The 14,086-nt window shown below is 40.7% G+C and overlaps 1 long non-coding RNA gene across 1 annotated transcript; it reads right to left on the bottom strand.

Moving 5' to 3' along the window:
* Positions 1-12,227: 12,227 nt before the first annotated feature.
* Positions 12,228-13,868, bottom strand: LOC116403887. Its single transcript, XR_004216812.1, has 2 exons — positions 13,425-13,868; positions 12,228-13,167 (listed from the first exon to the last, which is right to left on the bottom strand). It is a non-coding gene; the product is annotated as an uncharacterized LOC116403887 (long non-coding RNA).
* Positions 13,869-14,086: the final 218 nt, after the last annotated feature.

Below are 14,086 nucleotides of genomic sequence, written 5' to 3'. Positions count from 1 at the left end.
ATTCATACCTATCCATTAGAGAATTTGACTTGTTTCAAAAACAAAGGCTCCAGATGAGAGGTGCCATAAGACAGGGATATTCTTGAGTCACTAAAGAGTATTTTCTTGTAACAAAGGCTCAAAGAATTTGAGGATGGATAGGAAATCCTGAAATCAGCCTATCGTCAGGCCTTGGTGGGAATAGCTGCAGCTATTTCTTAAACAAGAACAGCCACTGACGATTCAACTTCTGCAACTGCTACTGCCACAAGAACGGATGCCTCTTCTTACAGTCGATTCGACTAATCCTCTCTTCGTGCTAATCGATACCTCCCTCTCCCGGGCAGCTGCTTCTCTCAATTACTGACTGACTGTCGAAAGACCGACTACGTCGAGCTCCCTCTTGCTATGGGGAGAGCGCCTATTCCAGTCCAGGAGATCATAGAGAGAATAACCTCTTGGTCCAGCTACTAATGAGTGCAGTGAACTACTCATGAAAGAGAGAAGATGGTTCTATTCTTGCTACGTGGGGGTTGAGCGAGCTCATACTCACTTCATAGGCTTCGCTTTTGCCCTCGTTCCTCAACTGGGGGAGGGGACCTCATTCTTAGTCTTTTCCCTTGAACCCGACGAAAGAGGCTTTCTCCTAAGAAATAATCAGGGATGGTGCATCCTCAACTAATGCCAATGGGTCGAGGTCGAGCATTCGCACCTCACCAAAAGGGCTACAGCTTCTACTCCAACAGCAACGTCTGCAACCGAAATAGCCGCTCCAATCATTGATAAGGATCTTTGAACCTCTTGCAACTTCAGAAAGAGGAGCAAGAAAAGCAAGAGCTTACTCATCATCATCAAATTTCATTGATCCTCCGTCCCTCTTTCTTCTTTCAAAGATTCCGATTCAGTGAATCAAAAGTACTTCTATTCCGTTTGGGACCACTATTCTCGCTACCAAAAGAACCCCGTAGACCTATGAGTTCTAGCAGTAAGAAGGCGCGTCTATCCCGAGTCCTAACACTTTTGTCGAGCCGTTCCACTCATCGAGTAAATCAGGTCTCTGGCTGAATAATATAGTTGTTGTTCGCGCTTCTTCTCGTAAAGATGAAAGTGTACTCACCGAGTCAACTCCAACAAAGCCCGACCCTTTTTCAAAGAGTGACTTCATTATGACGGACAAAGATACTCAACTAGGTATGGACGATCCGACCCAGCCGGAGGCTGATTATCTGACTTTATCGTCTTCAGATATAAGAAGCTAAATAGAGGTTTATCAAGTCAATATTCTTTGAACCTTCGCAATATTCTTTGCGCCTTCGCTCAATTCACATCCATAAATAAATAGGGGTTAGGAGCTTTCTCATCCTTACTCTTTCTTTGCTTTCTCCTAGGCTTTCCTAGGCTTTCTTCTTTTTGGGAGTCTTCCTATATCTTTTTCTAATATAAGGAACCAAACTCCGCTATATGCTTCTTTGCTTCCAAACCTCAAAATCAGACGAAAGCACTTAAAGATTGTACAGTTTAGCTTTGACTCTCAGACTCTTATTCATAGCCATCCAGGAAAGAAAAGCATGACTAGGGATGTGCTTCTTACCCCAAAGAAGCTTGAACCAAGGGACAGTATTACCAGGAAGATGAAAGAGTTTCACTGTCTTAGCAAATGAAAACTGACCTGAGGCCAGATAGTTCTATCTTCAGTAACCTTGTCCAAAGTCACATTACTAACAATGTCTCTCCAAGCATTAGACAGCATTCAGCCTGCATTTCTTGTTAACATCAGCATCTCTGCCGAATACTGAGACAGAGGGTCAAAGAATTTGAGAACTCGGAAGACTAAAGCTCAAGCGCGCACTAAGAAGAAAAAGGGTGAGGGCCGATGTTCTAATGGATAGGACTGAGGCACATCAAAAAAAGGGTTTCAGATGACCTTGATTTTTTGGACCCTTATTTATTGTTTATTGAGGCGGTTCAAATATCGAGACCAGAGGAAGCAAAGAAGCTGCGAGAGGTTTCGGAATCTCCAGCTCTTGTCCAAGTGACGTTTGAGGCAGTTGAGTATTTATCCGATATAGTTATTTCTTCTCAAATTCGCCTCTCCTTTCAGTCGAGCCTCAATGCAATATTCTTTGCGCCTTTGAATCTGCGATAACATTGAGATATCCCATCACAGACTGCAAGTCGCTATTTTCTTTCGTCTCGCTCTTCGATAATTCTTTGAGCCTCCTTCTACCTCTTTTACACGGAGCGGGTTGGAAAGGCCTCAAGCATACCATTGAATGCCACCAGTCAACCGAAGACTGCAATAGGTCCGATCGCGTCGGTGCCGATTCAATTATTCACCTGGAGACAAGGCTAAGAACATCCCACCGAATGTGAACAATTTGAAAAATGTTTATGTGAATGCCCTCAGCACGCATCCTATGGTATGCTTTCTGGTCGCTTTACCTCATATTGCTAGCGATCGTGGGTGGCCCTGCGTCGCTCGTCACATCCGCTTTTAGTGGTCACATAGGCAGTGCCTTTTTCTATCCTAATTGAAGGGTAAACCGAGAAACCCATAGGCTTTCTGTCTTTTCTTTTTGCCTATTTTAAGTCATCGACCGCCTTGATTTATGTTTTCTAGCTCGCTTTCTCTGCCCTTCGCTTCCTGATACCGGAAGGGGTAAAGCGGAAGTTCACTCCTAAGACTTGTAATCATCTTGCGTGACGGAGAGCCTTCATCCTTGTCTTGAATATCCATCCTGGACCGGATATTCCCGTGCGTCTCAGTATTAAGCCTATGCCTTAAAAGATCGGGCGGACCCCATCCTAGGGCAAGGTGAAGCCAGTATGCTTTTTCCAGCTTTTTGCCCCTTTCGTACTGAGACTGAGGCTTCCGTGATCCTTTCCTCTCTCTGCACCAAGATATATATCCAATCGGGCAATTTTTCCTTAAGCGAAGGAGTAGACCTCCTTCGGCCTTAGCCTTTTTTCGGCATTTTGGCCGAAAAGCAAAGTTAGCGAGCGAGCTTCCCCCATTATGCGGGCAGTTGGATGTGAACTGCTTGTTCAACGATAATACCAGAGTTAGAAGAATTAACCTTCCCACGCAGCGGTGACGATGCTGTAGGTTCTTAGTGTACTTAGGTTGCATGAATTTTTCTTCTTTCTATATTTTAGATATACTGCTTGGCTAGCTCAGAACGCTAACGCTAATTTGGAGAAGATTTTGCAGGTTTGTGAAACCTTTAAGTAAAAGTAATTATCCGACTTCAAGCCTCCGGCAACTCTTAGATAACCTGAAGAGAAAAGGTAATTCCCGCTCTCGCAATATTCTTTGCGCCTTTATTTATCCTTTCTTCTTTTCTTAGATAAATGCGCTTCGCTTCGATATATTCTTTGTGCCTTTATTTATCCTTTCTTTATCCGTCCGAAGTGCCAAAGAAAGGTCCATGGTCCTACGTCCGCAGTCTGCAGGATTTGTCCGGAGGACTATCCATGAAAGAAAGAAAGGTCCAGGGTCCTACGTGTGCAGGATTTATCCGAAGGACTATCCATTAGAAGTAGGACTATCCATATGGAAGTAGGACCATCCGTAATTAACCGAAGTAGTCCGGAGGATTTATCCGTAGGACCATCCATATGGAAGGAAGGAGTCCGCAGGATTTATCCTACGTCCTACGTCCGCAGTCCATAGGATTTATCCGTAGGACCATCCATAATTAATCGAAGTAGTCTGCATTGCCAAAGAAAGGTCCAGGTGATTTATCCTACGTCCTACGTCTGGAGTCCGCAGGATTTATCTGTAGGACCATCCGTAATTAACCGAAGTAGTCCGGAGTCCACAGGATTCTTATCCATAGGACTATCCATATGGAAGTAGGACCATCCGTAATTAACCGAAGTAGGGTTATCCATATTTAGGAGCGGAATAAAGAATAGACCTGTCAGTATCCGGACCATAAACTCAAAGTGTTCATTTCTTTTCCCTGTCCTAGGCTTTCTTCTTGAATTGCTATTTCCCGGCTTTTTTGCTTCTTTTTCATACTTTTTTTCATATTGATATTCTACGATAATTGTCTAATTTTGACTGATTTTTCATGATTTCTTGCTACTTTATAATGAGTGAATTATTCTTTCATTCTCGTTAATGAGCTTCTTTCTTTGCGCCTAACGTCTGCTTTAAAGGGACCATGACTTTCGCATATTGAATTGCGCCTCCTCCTTCAGCATAATCTATAAGAAGATTTGCACCTATCATGACTCTTTCACAATATTCTTTGCTCTTAACTACGGGGTCCAGACTCCCTGATGGATAGTCCTTCGGACCTGTCTTCTCGCCTTGCTATTTTTCTCATTCTTCCCGTCCTCTCCTCCACTCTCAATCGAGCCCATGGAGATGCGTAGAAGGATGAATTCAATATGAGAGAAGAAGATTTTCGGTTCATTTTCTGTCTTCACTTTTTTTATTGCTTTCTTCTTTTTCTCGAGACTAATTGTACGGATTCTCATCTAGATTTCGTTAGTCTTTAGTTTCCCTAGTTTCTAGTCGGACTAAAATGGTCCTCGATCATTCTTTGAGCCTCTTTCATTGATCTATTTTGATGCTTCCTTGCCAGCATCTTTCTTTCTCCCATGCTTTCCATTGGTCAACAACCAACCACTGCTCTCTATAGTTCTTCACTACTCGTACAGGAAGGATTTCTGTCTAGAGGGAATTTTCTTGAGAAAAAGAAAGAATGCCTCAATTGGATAAATTGACTGATTTCACACAATTCTTCTGCTCATGCCTTTTCTTCTTGACTTTCTATATTCCCATATGCAATGATGGAGATGGAGTACTTGGGATCAGTAGAATTCTCGAACTACGGAACCAACTGCTTTCACATCGAGAAAAAAACATACGGAGCAAGGACCCCAACAGTTTGAAATATCTTTTGAGAAAAGGTTTTAGCACCGATGTATCCTATATGTACTCTAGTTTCAAAGAAGTATCCCAATGGTGTAAGGTCGTCGACTTATTGAGAAAAAGGAGGAAAATCACTTTTCTCTCTTGTTTCGGAGAAATAAGTGGCTCACGAGGTCTCGAAAGAAATATATTCTATTTGATCTCGAAGTCCTCATATAGCACTTCTTCCAATCCTGGATGGGGGATTGCTTGTAGGAATGAGATAATGCTAATCCATGATCTACACGACCAAGGAAGCATCGTTTTTTAATCAAGGTCGTTCGCACAAAATAGAAGTTGCGCTTTTTTGATTCTTAGTAGAAAGCATTACAAGAGAGATCAATAAGAGAAAAAGCGAAGGAGCAGAGCCAAGTTCGGAACTAATGGACGTAGTAGGCTCCCCATAAATCAGAGGTTAGGAGCCCCTGGTCATTGACTTTAGATATTATGTCTGAAAATATCCTCTTATTCACTTTGAATTTCAGCCTATCCTTTTTATTCAATTCAAACCGCGGAGCTCCTATTCTTTTCAAAGTAATAGTCGCACTTTGCACCTCCCGCTCTTCATTTGCAAAGATGTCCTTATCAATGAGACGACTGAGGCTCAAAGAAGATTTCGAAAAACAAGGCTCCAACTAACCGTCCTCCGGACTATTCGTATGAACCTAGCCTTCGGACCAGTCCGGAGGATTTATCCGTAGGACTCTAAAACGAAGGACTGTCCATTAGAACCATTAGAATAGATCAAAAGATCGTCTTGACCCAGCCTTCAGCTTCTTATTCCGCTATCAAAGTATTCCACTACTCAAAGTATTCCACTAAGGAAATGCGCTTCTCACGCATATTTCGTTGCGCCTCTTGAGCTCTCTTCTCTCTGTCTTCCTCTATTTTCTTCTTATTCTGATTCTTCCAATAATAAAAAACCTTGAACTCTCTTTAAAGAGGCAGAAAGGTAACTGAAAGACTCATAAGTGCAGCTGTCAATATTCTTTTCACCTTGTTCATTCAGGCTAGGCTTTCCTCTGAATTCAAACCTTATATTCCCTTTCTCGTTGTTCATAACTATTCTATGTGAATGATCCCTTGTTCATTGAGGCGGTCTTCTATGTTTACAGGTTTGAATAGAAAGAGTCATCCCTTCCCACGTGTAAAGTTTCATAAATTAATGCTGCCTCAACCATAGGCTTTTCTCAATTCTATGTGGCCGCCGAGCGGCGCAGAACGCACTAATCCGTGACCAACAAGTTTTCTGAAACCAAACTGAAGAGAATTGTTACTTTCCAAAAATGCTTGCTGAAAATCATAGGCTTTCTCCTTTCAATTTCTCGTATTCAGTCTCAGGATATGCTTTCTTCAGTATTTATTGGGTTCTTGGGAGAATCCTCGTCCAAGACCCCAGAGAGCGAGAGAATCCTTCGTCTGAAAAAGAAGAGAGCTTAATAAAATAAAACAGAAGACATAGAAGTCTGCAATTTAGATTCATTCAAGAAGACGGAGCGGAATAAATAGAAGGTAAAGACAGAAAAAGTGAAAGGAATAGGAAAGCAGTTCAAGGAAGTTCAAGGCTTCCCGGTTTTCAAATACGATTCACTTAATTCATTCAGCCTTAACTCGCATATTTCATTGCGCCTCCGAACAGGTCTGAAGGACTATCCATATTAACCCGGGACGCAATAGTCTTTGCACCTTGCACTCATCAAATCCGCAATATTCTTTGCACCGTCCGAAGTGCCAAAGAAAGGTCCAGGGTCCTACGTCCGCAGGATTCTTATCCGTAGGACTATCCATATGGAAGTAGGACCATTCGTAATTAACCGAAGTAGTCCGGAGTCCGGAGTCTGCAGGATTTATCCTACGTCCGGAGGATTTATCCGTAGGACCATCCATATGGAGGGAAGTAGTCTGGAGTCCGCAGGATTCTTATCCGAAGGACTATCCATATGAAAGTAGGACCATCTGTAATTAACCGAAGTAGGACCATCCGTAATTAACTGAAGCACCTCCGTCTGTAGTGCCAAAGAAAGGTCTAGGTGATTTATCCGTAGGACTATCCATTTTCAGTCGGACTATCCATTTGGAAGGAGGACTTTCCGTAATTAACCGAACAAAGCTCCTAACTACTAATGGAAATGACTGAGGACGTCTGAAGGACTCTATAAAGCGGACAGGGGGGATTTCCGCTTGAAAAGTCATATTCCAATAATATCCACGGGGGTAGATTCAATCTTCTTTTCACCTCCGTCTCATTCCCTAATGGATAGTCCTTCGGACCTGTCTTATGGCGCAGTTCTTCCTTCGCAATATTCGGCCTCAGTAGCTTAATATTCAGGGTTGGAAATCTTGTTGAAGACTCCGATTAATATGGATAGTCCTTCGGACCAGCCTTATGGCGCATCTGGACCCCTTATAATTGGGCCATAGATCTTTGCACCTTGTTTTTCTTCTTTGCGCCTAACGGAGGGAAGGGGATAGACTTTTGCTTTTTCTTCCTGATCATCGACCACCTTTTTTTTATTCTTTTCACCTTGTTCATTGATTGCGCTTGCACGAGTATTCTTAATATTCTTTGAACCTCTCCTCTGTCTATTAGAAGAGCGAATAGTCTCCAGATACAAGGCAAAGGACTAGTCTGAAATCTACCATATTAACCTGTGGAATCTTTGATACATCCACATTGTTCAAAGAAAGCCTATCCTCCGTCCTTTTTCAATATTCTTCGATCATTCTTTTTCAATATTCTTTCTCAACAATATCCCCCACGGTGCGGTAGTCCGTCCGAAGGACTATTCAATCCATTAGTTTTCGCTTGCACTCCTTTCTTCTTTTCCGCAATATTCTTTGCTCCGATCATTCATAGATTATGCTGAAGGAGGTCCTCCGGACTATCCATATTAGTGACCGCGGAAGAAAAACAAAGGTCTATATGAACTAGTTAGGCGAAGGACAGACAGGTTAATAAATATGGATAGTCCTTCGGACCTGTAGAATGTAAAAGAAAGCCCATTCGTCTCATTGATATTGATAAGGAACCCTCCTCTTGAGTCTGAAATCTACCCTTATTTATTTATGGATTTCATTGAAGGCGAAGGCGCAATGAAATATGCGTTGACGAGCGCAAAGAACTAAAAAGAAAGGTCCAGATGACTATCCATTAGGGAAATTAAGGAGCAAAGATCATGGCCCACTCCTCCTTCAGCATAATCTACGAAGCGCATTTATCTAAGAAAAGAAGAAAGGCTCTTTTCATATTGAGAATATTGCTAGAATATTTGCACCGGGGGATATTGATTTGAGAGAAAGATTAGACATTGAGCCTCCTTCTACGTCTTTTAGATAAAAAAAGAGATTTTTCTTCCATAAGGATGAAAATGAGTCCTCCCCTTGTTCATTGAGGTCTGCTCCCTCCTTTTGAGCTTTCTTCTTTATTATCCCGCTCCGTCTTCAGCTCCGTGGGCTTCCTTTCATATTCAACCGCTACGTGGGAGATAGAAGAAAATCAATGAAGAAGTCAATGCCCACTACGTGGGGAAGGAGACAAGACTACGTAGCGTCCGGAGGACTTGTTTTTATCCATCTGAGGAACTCAAACTTATGGCCTCCGTAGTCCGCTCCCTCCTTTATTTTCAAGGTTTCATATGAAAGGTTTGAAGTTAGAAGTGAAAGGAAGAAAAAGTCAATGGAAGTCCTCCGTCTCTCTTCTTTATGGTCCGGAGCCTTCGATCATTCTTTGAGCCTCCAGACCTACTAGAGAAAGCCCCACTCCGCGGAAGAATCCAGAAAGCTAAGCTTGATAAAGTCCTCCGCCTAATTCAATGGATCTAATGGACGCAATATTCTTTGCACCTGGACCCAGCCTCCAGCTTCTTATTCGACGTTAGGAGTATTAAGACCGAAGGACAGACGGGTCAAAGAATAAACAATGGAAAATGATTGTGCTCAAATGGCTATTCCTCACAATTGCTCCTTGTGATGTAGCGGAACCATGGCAATTAGGATCTCAAGACGCAGCAACACCTATGATGCAAGGAATAATAGACTTACATCACGATATCTTTTTCTTCCTCATTCTGATTTTTGTTTTCGTATCACGGATCTTGGTTCGCGCTTTATGGCATTTCCACTATTCTCAAAAGAAAATACCGCAAAGGATTGTTCATGGAACTACTATCGAGATTCTTTGGACCATTTTTCCTAGTATCATTCCGGTGTTCATTGTTATATCATCCTTTGCTCTCTTTATACTAAATGGACGAGGTAGTAGTAGATCCAGCCATGACTATCAAAGCTATAGGACATCAATGGTATCGAATTTATGAGTATTCTGACTATAATAGTTCCGATGAACAGTCACTCACTTTTGACAGTTATACGATTCCAGAAGATGATTTAGAATTGGGTCAATCACGTTTATTAGAAGTGGACAATAGAATGGTTCTACCAGCCAAAACTCATCTACGTATTATTGTAACACCTGCTGATGTACCTCATAGTTGGGTTGTACCATCCTCAGGTGTCAAATGTGATGTTGTACCTGGCCGTTTAAATCAGATCTCCATTTTGGTACAATGAGAAGGAGTTTACTATGGTCAGTGCAGTGAGATTTGTGGAATTAATCATGCCTTTACGCCTATCGTCGTAGAAGCAGTTCCTAGGAAAGATTATGGTTCTCAGGTATCCAATCAATTAATCCCTCAAAGCGGGGAAGCTTAAGTGGAAATGAAAGACATAATATTTCAGTGAGGGAAAAGGAGGGAGACCACTCAATTTCAGGCTGAACTCGCTCGCTCGAACGCTTCTTTAGTAGACAAGGAGTTCCGTGCATAAAAGCCCCTTTAGAGAGAGAGGGGAAATCCTACACGAACTCGTAAGTCAAGTACTAGACGAGCCTTGTCTACGAAGCAAAGCGCCCTCGTCTTGCTTTTGGCGAAGCTTAACGAACCAGATAATAGGCATTTTTTTATGGTAGGAAGACTACTTTTTAGGCCGACCACAATACAAGTCATGAGCGATAGCGAAGCCAAGCTGTATAAAGGCAAGCAGCCCTTATAGCAATAGCAAACGGCCTACTTATAGCCCGTCCGCCCTCGCCTATTTTGGACGCTATCAGTCCAAGGGACTTATCCATATTAACACCTGACTCACCGAAGGCGCAAAGAATATTGCGAGACGAAGGACTCGGTAAAATCGCAATATTCTTTGTCAATCAAATTCTTTGATCCTTGCGACTGAGTAGGCGAGTGTCTAGGTGGTCAAAGCCCTCAATAGTAAGGGATAGCCCTGACTTTGAAAACCACTTTGAACCTTGCTCCCCTATCCTTCTCCTCCGGAGGGGTCTTACAAGCTCATAAAATGGCAATTCTTCACCGCCTCAATGAATCCACAGGTCGCAATATTCTTTGCGTCGCTCTGTGGGCAATGATCTTTGCTCCGGTCAAAATCAATATATATGATTCATAATCAAGAGGTGCAAACTTCGGTTAATTACGGATAGTCCTACTTCCATATGGATAGTCCTACGGGTAAGAATCATGCGAACTCCGGACGGAGGATAATGGATAGTCCTACTTCTGTTAATTACGGATGGTCCTACGAATAAATCCTCTGAACTACTTCCCTCTATATGGATGGTCCTACGGATAAATCCTCCGGACTCCGAATAAATCCTGCGGACTCTGGACCCTGGACCTTTCTTTGATGGTCCGAAGGCACAATTCAATATGCGAGTACGCAGGAATGAATTCTATTACTTTCTATTCATTGATAGATATGTGTACCAAACCGAAGAAGCAAGATGTCGATATGCTTGATGTACCAATCAAGCCTAGGAAGGAGGAACAAAGAATATTGCAAGGCGAAGGACCACCATGACGAGATTCGCGGCAAAGAGAGCGATCAATGAATACGGATAGGGGAGGCCCTAACCGAGAAAGGATCCACGTCGGGGAAACTAGAGTCAGCGAGAAAGAATGAATAAGTCACAATCTACCTAGGAAAGATAACAAGGACATCGAGAGAGCTATCAAATGAAACCATTTCTCTCTTCACTCCGCTATGCTTTGTTCACTCTCTTCGTTTAAGCGAGTCAACTTCTATAAATCACTACTGATAGTAGATTCAGTGCTACTTGTCGAACTTTCAACATATGTCTATCAAATTCCTTTGTGTTCAGTGTATCGCTATCAATTCTTTTCCTGTCCCGTACCGCTACGCTACAACGTAGTCAACTAGATTTGGGAACAGCGCCTGAACTGAACTACTACTGGCTTAGCTGCCTAGCTCCTAATAACTTGGCACCCGTCCTGCCAATATAGTAGAAATAGTGGTAGGATTCCACTCAGGGCACACTTGTTAGCTACAATTACCATCTGTCTTGTAAAGAACTAGAACTGCGCCTGCAGTTACGGGACTAGCTCCCCTAGCCAAACTCTTGCTCCTCAGATTCACAGACTGAAGGTGCAAAGAATATTGCGTTGCGTTAGCTACTTACTTCTATTAGAGTCAGACAAGGCCTTGACTCTCTGCCTTCCTATATCATACTTGGGAACTACTAGACATGGGGTCATACTCATCCCAACAATTAAGTCCATTTCTGCCTTTTCTCTCTCCATTCTTCCTCCTTTATCTCCATCCTTAATAACCCCATATTAAAGTTGCACATAGAGATACACAAATATAAGATCACTTCTTCAGAAAACAAAACCAACAATTATTCAAGAACCCCAGTTCAACAACCAAGTCTGTGTTTAAATGCAAGCGACAAAAACTATAAAATAAAAATCCTAAAAATTACTAAGGACACTCTTCAAAATAGAAAAAGAACAACAGAATCACAAAATGCAAGAGCGATTAAGGTACTCCAGATCTATTAAGGCTAAAAAACTCTTCCATTTCTTCAACATAAACCAAGAGCAAATAAGGATTTAAGTTAACTTTAAAAGACCAAAGAAAAAGGACATCATAATTACAACACAAATATAAGAGTGTAATAGTAACATGGAGGGGATTTTAAAAAGTAACAAAACGCAAAATTTTAGAGATGAAATGAATATTCACATATTTGATTTTTAAAAAATTACCAAAGATGGATCTTATTTATTTTTATATATATTTATATAAATATCTTAGGTAAAAGGACATGAAAAGTAATAGCGTAGACGTACCTGTATTTCTTTAATAGAAAAGTGGTGGGATGCCTGAGGAGAATTACTCGTTGGTCAATCAAATGCTTCTCTTTCACAAGTCCTTACACCTCTAAGCCTAACTAGCCAAAATCCAACAAAAAAAAAAAAAACAAAAACAAAAACCGCTGAAAAAACCCTAAAAATCAAGACATCAAGATAATTTCTATATGAGACGAGAAATGAATTATCTCTCATACTTTTAAGCCTAACTAACTGAGAAGTATCAAAGACGGAAATCGAAACACATTTACATGAACAATTGCTGATACATTTCGAGAGGAGTGGAAAGTAGAAAATAAAATAACCAAAGCATGGACATAGTTTAACACTGACAGTAAATTGATGCAGAAGCATCTTTGTCCTCTGGTCACACATACGCCCAAAACTTCCTTTCTTCTAACTTTGTTAACACCATCAATTCCCTTGTAGATTAACAATACCAATCAATGCCACCAACAGAACCCAGAGCAATAGTAATTTAGGAACCCAAGCTCTCTTAGCTTGAATGGATGTGCACTCTTTTTTACTTTCAATTTGCCCATTAGACCTTACAGCCCCTAGGTGGTGGCTCTACTGCATCTTCATACCCATCCCAACAATCCAGTCATTTCTTCCTTTTCTCCGTCCCTTCTTCCTCCTTTATCTCCTTCCTTAATAACCTCATATTAAAGTTGCACAGAGAGAAACAAAAATATAAAATCACTTCTTATGAAAATAAAAGCAACAATCATTTAATAACCCCAGATCAACAACCATATAGTATGAAAAAGGCAAGAGAGAGACTGAACAGAAAGGGATGCCTTATGGCCAATTCGCTCCCCAGCGAAACCTTAAAAAGGTGATTCATTCTCCGAAGCCTGTCTATTCCCCAACGCGCGTGATTAAATGCAAGCCAAAAAAACAAAAAAATAATAATCCTCAAAATTACCCAGGACACTCTCCAAAATCAAAAAAGAACAACAGAATTACAGAATCCAAACCTGAACAATTCGTGGAATTTCCGAGAAAATAACCTCTGTTTCATCGGCGATTCAGGTACTCAAGATCTATCAAGGCTAAAAAACTCTTCCATTCAACTTATACCTAGAGCGAATAAGGATCTAAATTAACTTTAAAAAACCATAGAAAAAGGACATGATAATTACAATACAAATATAAGAGTGTATTAGTACCATCGAGGGAATTTTAGAAAGTACAAATCACATAATTTTAGAGATGAAATGAGTATTTATAGATTTAATTTTTTTAAAAATTACCAAAGATGGATCTTATTTATTTTGATATATATTGACCCAAATATCTTAATTAAAAGGACATAAAAAGTAATGGGGTAGACTTACCTGTTAACGAGGGACGGACTTTGGTTGCCAGAGGAGAAGCCTCTTTCTTTACTAAAAAAATGGTTGAATGATTGAGGAGAAGCTTATTACTTGTAGTACAATCAAATGCTTCTCTTTCACTAGCCCTTGCTTCTTAAGCCTAACTAACCAAAACACCCCTAAAAAAACAACCAACCAAACACCCCTAATGCAAATAACATCGCACAACACATGACCAAAGAAAGAAAAAGAAGAAACTCAAAATTTCAAAAAACATAATACAAAATGCAAAACAAGCTAACGATAATAAATCTAAATTAAAGATGTATCATCCCCCAACAATGGACCCAAAAAAGAAAAAGAAGAAACTCAAAATTTTAAAACAGTTCAATAAGAAATAATCCATCAGAAAGGGTTCTTTATGGAATGTAAGAAATAGTAACACAATTATTTTTAACAATCCAATAGTACTAATAAAACTAAAAGAATGTCGAATAAAAGAGGGAAGGGTTTGAATTTTTCGAACCCCTGTATAGATGCAAATAACAAAGGCCAAAAAGAAAATAAAATCTACACTCCCAACAAGAAATAAATTTAACAATGATTATTCAATCGTCATGACCAAATGAGTAGGATTTGGAATTTAAAAGCTAAAATAAAATTAAAAAAAGACCCAACTAAAG

This window comes from Cucumis sativus, chromosome 5, assembly GCF_000004075.3.
Source record: "Cucumis sativus cultivar 9930 chromosome 5, Cucumber_9930_V3, whole genome shotgun sequence".
In the NCBI taxonomy this organism is placed as follows: Eukaryota; Viridiplantae; Streptophyta; class Magnoliopsida; order Cucurbitales; family Cucurbitaceae; genus Cucumis; species Cucumis sativus.
The sequence above is the reverse complement of the archived record's forward strand: the minus strand, read 5'-3'. Positions and strand labels throughout refer to the sequence as shown.